Source organism: Syngnathus scovelli, unplaced genomic scaffold (assembly GCF_024217435.2).
Source record: "Syngnathus scovelli strain Florida unplaced genomic scaffold, RoL_Ssco_1.2 HiC_scaffold_54, whole genome shotgun sequence".
Classification (NCBI taxonomy): domain Eukaryota; kingdom Metazoa; phylum Chordata; class Actinopteri; order Syngnathiformes; family Syngnathidae; genus Syngnathus; species Syngnathus scovelli.
In genome coordinates, this window is record NW_026061635.1 from 65001 (window position 1) to 80000 (window position 15000).

Genomic DNA, 15000 nt, shown 5'->3' on the forward strand with positions numbered 1-15000 from the left:
GCGGCCGGTACCTCCCTCCTTGGATGACCTTCTACCCTTGACGGGCCATTCGCAGATTTTTGCCCGGCCTGTGTTTAAGGAGGCGGCCGGTACCTCCCTCCTTGGATGACCTTCTACCCTTGACGGGCCATTCGCAGATTTTTGCCCGGCCTGTGTTTAAGGAGGCGGCCGGTACCTCCCTCCTTGGATGACCCACTACCCTTGACGGGCCCATTCGCAGATTTTTGCCCGGCCTGTGTTTAGGGAGGCGACCGGTCCTCCGTAGCTTGATCGGATTTCCCTTCCGGCCTGTGTTTAAGGAGGCGGCCGGTCCTCCGTAGCTTGATCGGATTTCCCTTCCAGCCTGTGTTTAAGGAGGCGGCTGGTCCTCCCCGGTCGGTTGCCAAGCGACCGGGACCCGCAAGTGGGCAGGAACCGTCCACCCAACGCCGGCGAGCCGGGGCCGGTGGGGGCCCTACCAAGGCGGGTCTAACTTCAGGCGGTGCAAACGGGGGAGGGGGGTAAGGACGGCTGCCGGGAGCAGACAGCCGTCCCCGGGAGGGGGTAGTAGCTTCGCGGCGGCCGCCGGGAGCAGACGGCCGTCCGCGGATTCTGCCAATGCCTGTAGGACTTTGAATATTTCACAGCCGTGCTGTGGCACTTAGAAAATTTTTCAGAGATGTGGCACTTAGAAAGTTTTTCAGAGATGTGGCACTTAGAAAGTTTTTCAGAGATGTGGCACTTAGAAAGTTTTTGAGAGATGTGGCACTTTGAAAATTTTTGAGAGATGTGGCACTTTGAAAATTTTTGAGAAATGTGGCACTTTGAAAATTTTTGAGAAATGTGGCACTTAGAAAATTTTCTCTCTCTCTCTGGAAGTGCCGTGCCTTCTTCAGTTCTGCTATCCGAGCAGGGGACGCTTGCTGGCGGCCGTTACCAGCGCTCGGACCAGGCCCAATTGATTTGCATGGAAAACAATTGCGTCCCCCATGCTCGTTCTGACTATATTTTGCGAAAGGGGGGTAAAGTGATGAGTACACTAAGTGGGGGGACCAACCCATGTACTCTAGAAAAAGTACATGGGTTGACAAAAGACCAGTTCGTACTGCACCCCTGGTACCCAAACCCCTGGTACCTTTAGGCACTTAGAAAAATTTCGCCCAAATTTGGAGGTCGCTCCAGGGGAAGAGGCCGAATTTTCGCCTATTACGGCCGACCGCGGGAACCAGCCGAGGCGGACGCTTTTCGGCGCAAGAGCCGTTGGCACTTAGAAAATATTCGCTAAACTTCAAAGGACCTCCAGGGGAAGAGGCCGAATTGTCACTTTTTCTGGCCGACATCGGGAACCAGCCGAGTCGGACTCTTTACGGCGGAGCAGCCGTTGGCACTTAGAAAATATTCGCCAAACTCGGCCGGACTTCCAGGGGAAGAGGCCGAATTGTCACTTGTTCTGCCCGACATCGGGAACCAGCCGAGTCGGACACTTTAAGGCGGAGCAGCCGTTGGCACTTAGAAAATATTCGCCAAACTTGAACGGACCTCCAGGGGAAGAGGCCGAATTTTCACCTGTTCTGGCCGACATCGGGAACCAGCCGAGTCGGACGCTTTTCGGCGCAAGAGCCGTTGGAACTTAGAAAATATTCGCTAAACTTCAAAGGACCTCCAGGGGAAGAGGCCGAATTGTCACTTGTTCTGGCCGACATCGGGAACCAGCCGAGTCGGACTCTTTACGGCGGAGCAGCCGTTGGCACTTAGAAAATATTCGCCAAACTCGGCCGGACTTCCAGGGGAAGAGGCCGAATTGTCACTTGTTCTGCCCGACATCGGGAACCAGCCGAGTCGGACACTTTAAGGCGGAGCAGCCGTTGGCACTTAGAAAATATTCGCCAAACTTGAACGGACCTCCAGGGGAAGAGGCCGAATTTTCACCTGTTCTGGCCGACATCGGGAACCAGCCGAGTCGGACGCTTTAAGGCGGAGCAGCCGTTGGCACTTAGAAAATATTCGTTAAACTTGAAAGGACCTCCAGGGGAAGAGGCCGAATTGTCACTTGTTCTGGCCGACATCGGGAACCAGCCGAGTCGGACGCTTTAAGGCGGAGCAGCCGTCGGCACTTAGAAAATATTCGTTAAACTTGAAAAGACCTCCAGGGGAAGAGGCCAAATTGTCACTTGTTCTGGCCGACATCGGGAACCAGACGAGTCGGGCCCTTTAAGGCTGAGCAGCCCTTGGCACTTAGGAAGTATTTGCCTTAACTCGGCCGGACTTCCAGGGGAAGAGGCCGGATTTTCACTTGTTCTGGCCGACATCGGGAACCAGCCGAGTCGGACGCTTTAAGGCGGAGCAGCCGTTGGCACTTAGAAAATATTCCCCAAACTTGAACGGACCTCCAGGGGAAGAGGCCGAATTTTCACTTGTTCTGGCCGACATCGGGAACCAGCCGAGTCGGACTCTTTACGGCGGAACAGCCGTTGGCACTTAGAAAATATTCGTTAAACTTCAACTGACCTCCAGGGGAAGAGGCCGAATTTCCACTTGTTCTGGCCGACATCGGGAACCAGCCGAGTCGGACGCTTTACGGCGGAGCAGCCGTTGGCACTTAGAAAATATTCGTTAAACTTCAACTGACCTCCAGGGGAAGAGGCCGAATTTTCACTTGTTCTGGCCGACATCGGGAACCAGCCGAGTCGGACGCTTTACGGCGGAGCAGCCGTTGGCACTTAGAAAATATTCGTTAAACTTCAACTGACCTCCAGGGGAAGAGGCCGATTTTTCACTTGTTCTGGCCGACATCGGGAACCAGCCGAGTCGGACTCTTTACGGCGGAACAGCCGTTGGCACTTTGAAAATATTTGCCTTAACTCGGCCGGACTTCCAGGGGAAGAGGCCGATTTTTCACTTGTTCTGGCCGACATCGGGAACCAGCCGAGTGGGACCCTTTAAGGCTGAGCAGCCGTTGGCACTTAGGAAATATTTGCCTTAACTCGGCCGGACTTCCAGGGGAAGAGGCCGATTTTTCACTTGTTCTGGCCAACATCGGGAACCAGCCGAGTCGGACACTTAAAGGCTGAGCAGCCGTTGGCACTTAGGAAATATTTGCCTTAACTCGGCCGGACTTCCAGGGGAAGAGGCCGGATTTTCACTTGTTCTGGCCAACATCGGGAACCAGCCGAGTCGGACACTTTAAGGCTGAGCAGCCGTTGGCACTTAGGAAATATTTGCCTTAACTCGGCCGGACTTCCAGGGGAAGAGGCCGGATTTTCACTTGTTCTGGCCGACATCGGGAACCAGCCGAGTCGGACACTTTAAGGCTGAGCAGCCGTTGGCACTTAGGAAATATTTGCCTTAACTCGGCCGGACCTCCAGGGGAAGAGGCCAAATTTTCACTTGTTCTGGCCGACCGGGTGAACCGGCCGAGTCGGACACTTTACGGCGGAGCAGCCGTTGGCACTTAGGAAATATTCGCCAAAATGTTCCGGACCTCCAGGGGAAGAGGCCAAATTTTCACTTGTTCTGGCCGACCGGGTGAACCGGCCGAGGCGGACACTTTACGGCGGAGCAGCCGTTGGCACTTAGGAAATATTCGCCAAAATGTTCCGGACCTCCAGGGGAAGAGGCCGAATTTTCACTTGTTCTGGCCGACCGGGGGAACCAGCCGAGGCGGACACTTTACGGCGGAGCAGCCGTTGGCACTTAGGAAATATTCGCCAAAATGTTCCGGACCTCCAGGGGAAGAGGCCGAATTTTCGCTCGTTCGGGCCGACCGGGGGAACCAGCCGAGGCGGACACTTTACGGCGGTTGAGCCGTTGGCACTTAGAAATTATTCAGACTTCCATCAAACACACATCGGCCTTTTGCCGTCACTGCCCGGGATGGGCACCGTGGTAGCTCGGACAGTTCGCGTGACAGCTTCCGCTGGCACTTAGACAATTTTTAAAATGAAAATAAACAGTTCTGCACATACGTGCCGACTATATTTTGCGAAATGGGGGTAAAGTGATGAGTACACTAAGTGGGGGGACCAAGTACATAAAGCCCACCCCTGGTACCTCAGAGAGGCCGAATTGACACATTTTGTGTCCGACCGCGGGAACCAGCCGAGGCGGACGCTTTTCGGCGCAAGAGCCGTTGGCACTTAGAAAATATTCGTTAATCTTGAACGGACCTCCAGGGGAAGAGGCCGAATTTTCACTTGTTCTGGCCGACATCGGGAACCAGCCGAGGCGGACGCTTTTCGGCGCAAGAGCCGTTGGCACTTAGAAAATATTCGTTAATCGTGAACGGACCTCCAGGGGAAGAGGCCGAATTTTCACTTGTTCTGGCCGACATCGGGAACCAGCCGAGGCGGACGCTTTTCGGCGCAAGAGCCGTTGGCACTTAGAAAATATTCGTTAATCTTGAACGGACCTCCAGGGGAAGAGGCCGAATTTTCACTTGTTCTGGCCGACATCGGGAACCAGCCGAAGCGGACGCTTTACGGCGGAGCAGCCGTTGGCACTTAGAAAATATTCGTTAATCTTGAACGGACCTCCAGGGGAAGAGGCCGAATTTTCACTTGTTCTGGCCGACATCGGGAACCAGCCGAGTCGGACGCTTTTCGGCGCAAGAGCCGTTGGCACTTAGAAAATATTCGTTAATCTTGAACGGACCTCCAGGGGAAGAGGCCGAATTTTCACTTGTTCTGGCCGACATCGGGAACCAGCCGAGTCGGACTCTTTACGGCGGAACAGCCGTTGGCACTTAGGAAATATTCGCCGAACTCGGCCGGACTTCCAGGGGAAGAGGCCGAATTTTCACTTGTTCTGGCCGACATCGGGAACCAGCCGAGTCGGACTCTTTACGGCGGAGCAGCCGTTGGCACTTAGGAAATATTTGCCAAAATGTTCCGGACCTCCAGGGGAAGAGGCCGAATATTCACTTGTTCTGGCCGACATCGGGAACCAGCCGAGTCGGACACTTTACGGCGGAGCAGCCGTTGGCACTTAGGAAATATTCGCCAAACTTGGCCGGACTTCCAGGGGAAGAGGCCGAATGTCCACTTGTTCTGGCCGACATCGGGAACCAGCCGAGTCGGACGCTTTACGGCGGAGCAGCCGTTGGCACTTAGGAAATATTTGCCTTAACTCGGCCGGACTTCCAGGGGAAGAGGCCGAATTTTCACTTGTTCTGGCCGATATCGGGAACCAGCCGAGTCGGACTCTTTACGGCGGAACAGCCGTTGGCACTTAGGAAATATTCGCCTTAAGTCGGCCGGACTTCCAGGGGAAGAGGCCGATTTTTCACTTGTTCTGGCCGACCGGGGGAACCAGCCGAGTCGGACACTTTACGGCGGAGCAGCCGTTGGCACTTAGGAAATATTCGCCAAAATGTTCCGGACCTCCAGGGGAAGAGGCCAAATTTTCACTTGTTCTGGCCGACCGGGTGAACCGGCCGAGGCGGACACTTTACGGCGGAGCAGCCGTTGGCACTTAGGAAATATTCGCCAAAATGTTCCGGACCTCCAGGGGAAGAGGCCGAATTTTCACTTGTTCTGGCCGACCGGGGGAACCAGCCGAGGCGGACACTTTACGGCGGAGCAGCCGTTGGCACTTAGGAAATATTCGCCAAAATGTTCCGGACCTCCAGGGAAAGAGGCCGAATTTTCACTCGTTCTGGCCGACCGGGGGAACCGGCCGAGGCGGACACTTTACGGCGGTTGAGCCGTTGGCACTTAGAAATTATTCAGACTTCCATAAACACACATCGGCCTTTTGCCGTCACTGCCCGGGATGGGCACCGTGGTAGCTCGGACAGTTCGTTTGACAGCTTCCGCTGGCACTTAGACAATTTTTAAAATGAAAATAAACAGTTCTGCACATACGTGCCGACTATATTTTGCGAAAGGGGGGTAAAGTGATGAGTACACTAAGTGGGGGGACCAAGTACATAAAGCCTACCCCTGGTACCTCAGAGAGGCCGAATTGACACATTTTGTGTCCGACCGCGGGAACCAGCCGAGGCGGACGCTTTTCGGCGCAAGAGCCGTTGGCACTTAGAAAATATTCGCTAAACTTCAAAGGACCTCCAGGGGAAGAGGCCGAATTGTCACTTTTTCTGGCCGACATCGGGAACCAGCCGAGTCGGACACCTTACGGCGGAAGAGCCGATGGCACTTAGAAAATATTCGTTAAACTTCAACTGACCTCCAGGGGAAGAGGCCGATTTTTCACTTGTTCTGGCCGACATCGGGAACCAGCCGAGTCGGACGCTTTTCGGCGCAAGAGCCGTTGGCACTTAGAAAATATTCGTTAATCTTGAACGGACCTCCAGGGGAAGAGGCCGAATTTCCACTTATTCTGGCCGACATCGGGAACCAGCCGAGTCGGACGCTTTACGGCGGAGCAGCCGTTGGCACTTAGAAAATATTCGTTAATCTTGAACGGACCTCCAGGGGAAGAGGCCGAATTTTCACTTGTTCTGGCCGACATCGGGAACCAGCCGAGTCGGACGCTTTACGGCGGAGCAGCCGTTGGCACTTTGAAAATATTCGTTAAACTTCAACTGACCTCCAGGGGAAGAGGCCGAATTTCCACTTGTTCTGGCCGACATCGGGAACCAGCCGAGTCGGACGCTTTACGGCGGAAGAGCCGATGGCACTTAGAAAATATTCGTTAAACTTGACAGGACCTCCAGGGGAAGAGGCCGAATTTTCGCTCGTTCAGGCCGACCGGAGGAACCGGCCGAGTCGGACACCTTACGGCGGAAGAGCCGATGGCACTTAGAAAATATTCGCCAAAATGTTCCGGACCTCCAGGGGAAGAGGCCGAATTTTCACTTGTTCAGGCCGACCGGAGGAACCGGCCGAGTCGGACACCTTACGGCGGAAGAGCCGATGGCACTTAGAAAATATTCGTTAAACTTGACAGGACCTCCAGGGGAAGAGGCCGAATTTTCGCTCGTTCGGGCCGACCGGAGGAACCGGCCGAGTCGGACACCTTACGGCGGAAGAGCCGATGGCACTTAGAAAATATTCGCCAAAATGTTCCGGACCTCCAGGGGAAGAGGCCGAATTTTCGCTCGTTCGGGCCGACCGGAGGAACCAGCCGGGTCGGACACGTTACGGCGCAACAGCCGTTGGCACTTTGAAAATATTCGCCAAAATGTTCCGGACCTCCAGGGGAAGAGGCCGTATTTTCGCTCGTTCGGGCCGACCGGAGGAACCGGCCGGGTCGGACACGTTACGGCGCAACAGCCGTTAGCACTTAGAAATTATTCGTTAAACTTGAACGGACCTCCAGGGTTAAGAGGCCGAATTTTCGCTCGTTCGGGCCGACCGGAGGAACCAGCCGGGTCGGACACTTTACGGCCCAACAGCCGTTGGCACTTTGAAAATATTCGCCAAAGTCGTCCGGACCTCCAGGGGAAGAGGCCGAATTTTCGCTCGTTCGGGCCGACCGGAGGAACCAGCCGGGTCGGACACTTTACGGCGGAACGGCCGTTGGCACTTTGAAAATATTCGCCAAAATGTTCCGGACCTCCAGGGGAAGAGGCCGAATTTTCGCTCGTTCGGGCCGACCGGAGGAACCGGCCGGGTCGGACACGTTACGGCGCAACAGCCGTTGGCACTTTGAAAATATTCGCCAAAATGTTCCGGACCTCCAGGGGAAGAGGCCGAATTTTCGCTCGTTCGGGCCGACCGGAGGAACCAGCCGGGTCGGACACTTTACGGCCCAACAGCCGTTGGCACTTTGAAAATATTCGCCAAAGTCGTCCGGACCTCCAGGGGAAGAGGCCGAATTTTCGCTCGTTCAGGCCGACCGGAGGAACCAGCCGGGTCGGACACGTTACGGCGCAACAGCCGTTCGCACTTAGAAAATATTCGCCAAAGTCGTCCGGACCTCCAGGGGAAGAGGCCGAATTTTCGCTCGTTCGGGCCGACCGGAGGAACCAGCCGGGTCGGACACGTTACGGCGGAACAGCCGTTGGCACTTTGAAAATATTCGCCAAATGTTCCGGACCTCCAGGGGAAGAGGCCGAATTTTCGCTCGTTCGGGCCGACCGGGAGAACCAGCCGAGGCGGACACTTTACGGCGGTTGAGCCGTTGGCACTTAGAAATTATTCAGACTTCCATCAAACACACATCGGCCTTTTGCCGTCACTGCCCGGGATGGGCACCGTGGTAGCTCGGACAGTTCGTGTGACAGCTTCCGCTGGCACTTAGAAAATTTTTAAAATGAAAATAAACAGTTCTGCACATACGTGCCGACTATATTTTGCGAAAGGGGGGTAAAGTGATGAGTACACTAACTGGGGGGACCAAGTACATAAAGCCTACCCCTGGTACCTCAGAGAGGCCGAATTTTCGAATTCTGAGGCCGAGCTGGGGAACCAGACGAGGCGGACACTTTTCCGAGCGAGAGCCGATGGCACTTAGAAAATTTTCGGCTAAGTCGGCAGGACTTCCAGAGCGAGAGGCCGAATATTCGTCATCTGTGGCCGACCGGGGAACCAGCGAAGGCGGATAGGCGGTCACGGAGGTCCCGCCGGCTGGTCCGCGGGCCAATTTGGGTCCCGTAATTTAGCGGTCGCGGTCCGGAATCCACGCCGAGCGGGGAACCAGCGGAGGCGGATAGGCGGTCACGGAGGTCCCGCCGGCTGGTCCGCGGGCCAATCGGGGTCCCGTAAGTTAGCGGTCGCGGCCCGGAATTCGCGCCGGCCGGGGAACCAGCGCAGGCGGATAGGCGGTCACGGAGGTCCCGCCGGCTGGTCCGCGGGCCAATCGGGGTCCCGTAAGTTAGCGGTCGCGGCCCGGAATTCGCGCCGGCCGGGGAACCAGCGCAGGCGGATAGGCGGTCACGGAGGTCCCGCCGGCTGGTCCGCGGGCCAATCGGGGTCCCGTAAGTTAGCGGTCGCGGCCCGGAATTCGCGCCGGCCGGGGAACCAGCGCAGGCGGATAGGCGGTCACGGAGGTCCCGCCGGCTGGTCCGCGGGCCAATCGGGGTCCCGTAAGTTAGCGGTCGCGGCCCGGAATCCGCGCCGGCCCGCAGCCACCGCCAGGCGGATAGGCTGTCACGGAGGTCCCGCCGGCCGGTCCGCGGGGGGAACTGCGCCCTCTGGCGGACACGCCATTGTAAATGAATGGGGTTTGGCACTTAGTGCATTTTTCGCCGAAGCCGACGAGCGCTCCGGGCGAGGAGGCCGGATTCTCGCCATCCGTGGCCGGCCGGGGAACCGGCCAAGGCGGATAGGCGGTCACGGGGGTCCCGCCGGCTGGTCCGCGGGCCAATTGGGGTCCCGTAAGTTAGCGGTCGCGGCCCGGAATCCGCGCCGGCCAGCAGCCACCGGGAGGCGGATAGGCTGTCACGGAGGTCCCGCCGGCTGGTCCGCGGGCCATTTAGGGTCCCGCGAGTGAGCGGTCGCGGTCCGGAATCCAGGCCGGCCAGGAGGCACCGCCAGGCGGATAGGCGGTCACGGAGGTCCCGCCAGCTGGTCCGCGGGCCATTTATGGTCCCGTAAGTTAGCGGTCGCGGCCCGGAATGCACGCCGGCCAGGAGGCACCGCCAGGCGGGTAGGCTGTCACGGAGGTCCCGCCGGCCGGTCCGCGGGCCAATTACCTCCAGCCGAGCGGATATGAACTTTATTAGCACCTTCTACGAGATGGCGGAGCCTTATTCGACAACCAGCACCTCGGCTTAGCATTTTCCACGGCCCGCTGATCTTCCAGAAGACGTCCAGCCGGTTTCCTCCTCACATTTTAAGCCGGCCGAGGCTTCCGGCACCCCGGCTAAGCTTTCTCCACGGCCCGCTGAGCTTCCAGGGGACCTCCGGCCGGTTCTCCCGGTGCCTCGCGCCTCGCTTTGTGAGCCGGCCGAGGCTTCCAGCACCTCGGCTGAGCGTTTCCCACGGCCCGCTGAGCTTCCAGGGGACCTCCAGCCGGTTCTCCCGGTGCCTCGCGCCTCGCTTTGTGAGCCGGCCGAGGCTTCCAGCACCTCGGCTGAGCGTTTCCCACGGCCCGCTGAGCTTCCAGGGTACCTCCAGCCGGTTCTCCCGGTGCCTCGCGCCTCGCTTTGAGAGCCGGCCGAGGCTTCCAGCACCTCGGCTGAGCGTTTTCGGCGGCCCGTTGCTCTCCCGGAGGTCGCAACGGGGAGTTACCTCCCTCTCGCGGACACGGCGAGTAAATACACCGCCTCTCGCACTTGGCGCACACTCACTCGCATTGCTACGCCTCCCGTGGCACTTTAAGCGGCCGAACGGCGGGAGTAACTACGACTCTCTTAAGGTAGGCTCACTTGACTATTTATTCATGTATTTATTTATTTTTGACGGTTCGCGGAGGCGATGACGCTCCGCGCGGGTAAACGGCGGGAGTAACTGTGACTCTCTTAAGGTAGGCTCACTTGACATCTATTTATTTATGTATTTATTTATTTTTGACGGTTCGCGGAGGCGATGACGCTCCGCGCGGGTAAACGGCGGGAGTAACTGTGACTCTCTTAAGGTAGGCTCACTTGACATCTATTTATTTATGTATTTATTTATTTTTGACGGTTCGCGGAGGCGATGACGCTCCGCGCGGGTAAACGGCGGGAGTAACTGTGACTCTCTTAAGGTAGGCTCACTTGACATCTATTTATTTATGTATTTATTTATTTTTGACGGTTCGCGGAGGCGATGACGCTCCGCGCGGGTAAACGGCGGGAGTAACTGTGACTCTCTTAAGGTAGGCTCACTTGACATCTATTTATTTATGTATTTATTTATTTTTGACGGTTCGCGGAGGCGATGACGCTCCGCGCGGGTAAACGGCGGGAGTAACTGTGACTCTCTTAAGGTAGGCTCACTTGACATCTATTTATTTATGTATTTATTTATTTTTGACGGTTCGCGGAGGCGATGACGCTCCGCGCGGGTAAACGGCGGGAGTAACTGTGACTCTCTTAAGGTAGGCTCACTTGACATCTATTTATTTATGTATTTATTTATTTTTGACGGTTCGCGGAGGCGATGACGCTCCGCGCGGGTAAACGGCGGGAGTAACTGTGACTCTCTTAAGGTAGGCTCACTTGACATTTATTTATTTATGAATTTATTTATTTTTGACGGTTCGCGGAGGCGATGACGCTCCGCGCGGGTAAACGGCGGGAGTAACTGTGACTCTCTTAAGGTAGCCTGACTCGACGTCTTTTTCAACGGTGGCTGGAGGACCCGGGCGGTTCTCGGGGGTGCGTCGCTCCTCACTTTTGACGCCCGAGGAGGCTCCCGGCACCTCGGCTACGCGTTTTCGGCGGCCCGCTGAGCTTCCAGAAGACCTCCAGCCGGTTCTCCCGGTGCTTTCCTCCTCACGTTTTAAGCCGGCCGAGGCTCCCGGCACCCCGGCCAAGCGTTTCCCACGGCCCGCTGAGCTTCCAGGGGACCTCCGGCCGGTTCTCCGCGCGCTTTCCTCCTCACTTTTAAGCCGGCCGAGGCTTCCGGCACCCCGGCCAAGCGTTTCCCACGTCCCGCTGAGCTTCCAGGGGACCTCCGGCCGGTTCTCCGCGCGCTTTCCTCCTCACATTTTAAGCCGGCCGAGGCTCCAGGCACCCCGGCTAAGCTTTCTCCACGGCCCGCTGAGCTTCCAGGGGACCTCCGGCCGGTTCTCCGCGCGCTTTCCTCCTCACTTTTAAGCCGGCCGAGGCTTCCGGCACCCCGGCCAAGCCTTTCCCACGGCCCGCTGAGCTTCCAGGGGACATCCAGCCGGTTCTCCGCGCGCCCCCCTCCTAACTCGACGCCCGAGGAGGCTCCAGGCACCCCGGCCGAGCCTTTTCGGCGGCCCGCTGATCTCCCGGAGGTCGCAACGGGGAATTGCCTCCCTCTCGCGGACACGGCGCGTAAATGCACCGCCTCTCGCACTTTGCGCACACTCACTCGCATCGCTACGCCTCCCGTGGCACTTTAAGCGACCGGGACCACCGCGAGCGCGGGCGATGACTAAGAGGCTCCCCGGCCGGCCTCGCGGAGCTCCGACGCTCCCCCGCGGGACTTCCGGCGGCCGGCCGGAGCCTCGGCACGGCTGCCGCACTCCCTAATAACACCCCGCGGACCCCCGCGAGCCGAACGCTCGCTGCCGCGGGCGACCCGTGCCAAGGCGGACGCGTGACGGCGCGGGAGCCCTCGGCACTATATCACGGTCACGTATGTAGTCAAATCGTGTAAAATCACCGTTAGTTTATTCATAATATAGGTAATAATTAAATAAATATTAACATCGCGTATATCATTAATAAACACATGTATGTATTTATTTAATAATTAAATAAATATTAACATCGCGTATAATCATGCGCAATACTTCGTGGCCGACCGGGGAACCGGCGAAGGCGGACGCATCGCGGCGCGAGAGCCGTTGGCACTTTGGAAAAATAAATAAATAAATAAATAAATAAATAATAATTCGCCGACCGGGCTCCGGGGGGAGAGGCCGATTTTTGGCCGTTCGTGGCCGACCGGGGAACCGGCGAAGGCGGACGCATCGCGGCGCGAGAGCCGTTGGCACTTTGGAAAAATAAATAAATAAATAAATAAATAATTCGCCGACCGGGCTCCGGGGCAAGAGGCCGAATTTTCGCTCGTTCGGGCCGACCGGGGAACCGGCGAAGGCGGACGCAGCGCGGCGCGAGAGCCGTTGGCACTTTGAAAAAAAAAAAAAAAAAAAAATTCGCCCACCGGGCTCCGGGGGAAGAGGCCGGCTTTTCGCCGTTCGCGGCCGACCGGGGAACCGGCGAAAGCGGACGCGCTCTCTAACGAGCCCCGCCGGCCGGAGGAAGTGCGCCCTCTGGCGGACACGCCGTTGTAAATGAATGGGGTTTGGCACTTAGTGCATTTTTCGCCCAAGTCGAAGCGCGCTCCGGGCGAGGAGGCCGGATTCTCGCCACCCGTGGCCGGCCGGGGAACCGGCCAAGGCGGACGCGCTCTCTAACGAGCCCCGCCGGCCGGAGGAAGTGCGCCCTCTGGCGGACACGCCGTTGTAAATGAATGGGGTTTGGCACTTGGTGCATTTTTCGCCCAAGTCGAAGCGCGCTCCGGGCGAGGAGGCCGGATTCTCGCCACCCGTGGCCGGCCGGGGAACCGGCGAAGGCGGATAGGCTTTCACGGAGGATCCGCCGGCTGGTCCGCGGGCCGATTAGGGTCCCGCGAGTGAGCGGTGGCGGTCCGGAATCCAGGCCGGCCAGGAGGCACCGCCAGGCGGATAGGCTTTCACGGAGGAGCCGCCGGCTGGTCCGCGGGCCGTTTAGGGTCCCGCGAGTGAGCGGTGGCGGTCCGGAATCCAGGCCGGCCAGGAGGCACCGCCAGGCGGATAGGCTTTCACGGAGGACCCGCCGGCTGGTCCGCGGGCCGTTTAGGGTCCCGCGAGTGAGCGGTCGCGGTCCGGAATCCAGGCCGGCCAGGAGGCACCGCCAGGCGGATAGGCTTTCACGGAGGACCCGCCGGCTGGTCCGCGGGCCGTTTAGGCTCCCGTAAGTTAGCGGTCGCGGTCCGGAATACAGGCCGTCCAGGAGGCACTGCCAGGCGGATACACTCTCTAACGAGCCCCGCCGGCTGGTCCGCCGGGGGAAGTGCGCCCTCTGGCGGACACGCCGTTGTAAATGAATGGGGTTTGGCACTTAGTGCATTTTTCGACCAGCGGCAACGCAGGCTGACGGGCGGCCGCTTCCACGGGCCGGTACTACTCTACGGAGGCGCTAGCCGCCTCCGGTGGGGGCCGTGTGATCTCGCTGGATGCCCGAGGACCTTCCGCGAGGCCCGGCCGCAGCTTTTACGCGCGCCCGGTCCTATTACCTGGTGGAAGCTGGAGGCCGGGGCTCCGCAGCTCGCCGCCCGGGGACCTTCCGCGAGGCCCGGCCGCAGCTTTTACGCACCACCGCTGCTATTCTCTGGCTCCGGCTTCGTCCCGGAGGGTGCTTGGGGAACGGCGGCGCACACCGCGAACGGCCGGTGGCGGTCGGCTGGTGGCGGTCGGCTGGTGGCTGTCGGCTGGTGGCGGTCGGGGGTGGCGCTTGGGGATGGCGCTTGGGGATGGTGGCTGTCGGCTGGTGGCGGTCGGCTGGTGGCGGTCGGCTGGTGGCGGTCGGCTGGTGGCGGTCGGGGGTGGCGCTTGGGGATGGCGCTTGGGGATGGTGGCTGTCGGCTGGTGGCGGTCGGCTGGTGGCGGTCGGGGGGTGGCGGTCGGGGATGGCGCTTGGGGATGGTGGCTGTCGCCTTGTGGCGGTCGGCTGGTGGCGGTCGCCTTGTGGCGGTCGCCTTGTGGCGGTCGGGGATGGCGCTTGGGGATGGTGGCTGTCGCCTTGTGGCGGTCGGCTGGTGGCGGTCGCCTTGTGGCGGTCGCCTTGTGGCGGTCGGGGATGGCGCTTGGGGATGGTGGCTGTCGCCTTGTGGCGGTCGGCTGGTGGCGGTCGGCTGGTGGCGGTCGGGGGGTGGCGGTCGGGGATGGCGCTTGGGGATGGTGGCTGTCGCCTTGTGGCGGTCGGGGGGTGGCGGTCGGGGATGGCGCTTGGGGATGGTGGCTGTCGCCTTGTGGCGGTCGGCTGGTGGCGGTCGGCTGGTGGCGGTCGGCTGGTGGCGGTCGGGGGGTGGCGGTCGGGGGTGGCGCTTGGGGATGGTGGCTGTCGCCTTGTGGCGGTCGGCTGGTGGCGGTCGCCTTGTGGCGGTCGGGGGGCGGCGGTCGGGGGTGGCGCTTGGGGATGGTGGCTGTCGGCTGGTGGCGGTCGGCTGGTGGCGGTCGGCTGGTGGCGGTCGGCTGGTGGCGGTCGGGGGTGGCGCTTGGGGATGGCGCTTGGGGATGGTGGCTGTCGCCTTGTGGCGGTCGGCTGGTGGCGGTCGCCTTGTGGCGGTCGGGGATGGCGCTTGGGGATGGTGGCTGTCGCCTTGTGGCGGTCGCCTTGTGGCGGTCGCCTTGTGGCGGTCGGGGATGGCGCTTGGGGATGGTGGCTGTCGCCTTGTGGCGGTCGGCGGTGGTGGTTTGGGACCGGCGTCCGGCGCAAAGTGCGTGTTGCGCGGGCCGGAG